The following is a 1722-nucleotide window of genomic DNA, read 5'->3' on the forward strand; positions in this document are numbered from 1 at the left end:
AGTCAAGGCTAGGGGTGGGCAAAGTTACCCTCACTACTGGTGGAACGATATTGCCTAAATTCGCCTCCAGCTCTGTTCTGTCTGCAGGGACATTTTTTAGCTGTTGTGCCAATTTTCTATGCAGATTTTGCTTCCTGAAATGTGTTTTTTCCCTGAAATATCATGTTTTTGACCGCTAAAACAAAATTTAATGGAAAAAATCAATGTCTTCTGGCAAACCATCTGAAATGGTGTTTTTTTCACAAACTATCTGTTTTCAGTCTGAAACTTCTTGTGGCCACCAAAAAACATTTCCCATAAAAAAACGAATTTCAGGGAGAAAAAGCCTGAAATTGGCAATTTCTCTCTGTGGGCAGAGCAGGCGAAGTGGCAGAATTTGCCCAAAATTCTGCATTTTTTCTGCTGAGCAAATTATCGGCCACTTCGACCACCCCCTAGTCAAGGCCATGATAGCTATGGACTTCAAGGGAAAGACACTTGCAGCACACAATCATCACCGTTCTAACACCTTCTCTATTTCCATTGACTTCATTGGGATCACCCACCCAAATATATAGCTCTTGCCGACTGGGAGACTCAACAGGATGAAATGTGTAAACCGAATGGTAGTGCATAAAAAGGGCCAACGAAGGACGTCTTTCTCTTGTAATGTGAAGTGGAAAAAAACAAAGGTGAAGTAGTTCCTTGGTTTTGTAGACAGTAGGGGAATAGTTCTATTTTGATATTTGTGTTTGTACCATGCTCCGCTGCCATCATTTCCAGGGTCTCTAGGCACTCTGCAAGTCCTGAAAGAGAGGAGGGTGGGTGGGTGGGTTAGTGGGGAGAACGGGGAACATGCAAGCTAACTTTGCTGTTGTGTTGATGGGTGCAGGGGAGTGCTTGAGGGGATGCAACTTCACTTTTCTCTCATTGTGACTGTCAGAGCCTGCTCCCCCCCCTCTCTCTCTCTTTCTCTCTCTCTATCTGGCTCCCTCTCTCTCTCACACATAGATACATTTACCCTGTCTGCCACAGAGCTCTGGGAATCGACAAATGTGCAACGGGGGAAGTGTAGAGACTCCACTCATTACCATATGCTAGGGGCTAAGGCTGATGGGAGACAAGATGTTTTGGATAAGAAAAGCAGATCCCTGAGACATGAGGACCCCATGCCCCCATTCAACTGCCGTAGTACATAGGTTGGCGGGCTTGTCCCTGAGTGAAACCTCACTCTAATTTGCTCAGGTACTGCGCTGAGTGTCCAACTCAGACATTAGCCCGCCAGGCGTTTGTAAGGCGATCGGGGCAGGGGCCAGAATCTCTGGCGCTTTCGCCCAGAAATCTATTCCAGTGTCTTCTGCAGTCCTCAAACTCTTCTGACACTGCGCACACAGCCAAAGGACAGAATGAAATGGAATGAAATCCCCTGCCGCGCCATTCCCCTGGTTTTGTAGCTGTTCCATAACTTCAGTTTCAAAATGATGTTGAAATACTGCCAGTGGTTCTTCGTGGTGAAATGAGGAGCAGGACAGATAAAAGGTGGAGACTGAATACCTTAAAGTGCCCCGTGAAGCTTGGTGTGCCATCCGTTAGGCCTAGAGGGGTGCTGTATCTGCAGGAAGGTAAGGAGAAGCATGCTGACAGTCAATGGGAGAGGTTTGGGGCAGGGGGATAGGACGGCGATCCAGTAACAATTCAATCTGGAGGAGGCCCTTCAGGGTGTCTAGTTTGTGTGATGCAGAG

Source organism: Ambystoma mexicanum, chromosome 7q (assembly GCF_040938575.1).
Source record: "Ambystoma mexicanum isolate Mex_15411 chromosome 7q, UKY_AmexF1_1, whole genome shotgun sequence".
NCBI lineage: Eukaryota > Metazoa > Chordata > Amphibia > Caudata > Ambystomatidae > Ambystoma > Ambystoma mexicanum.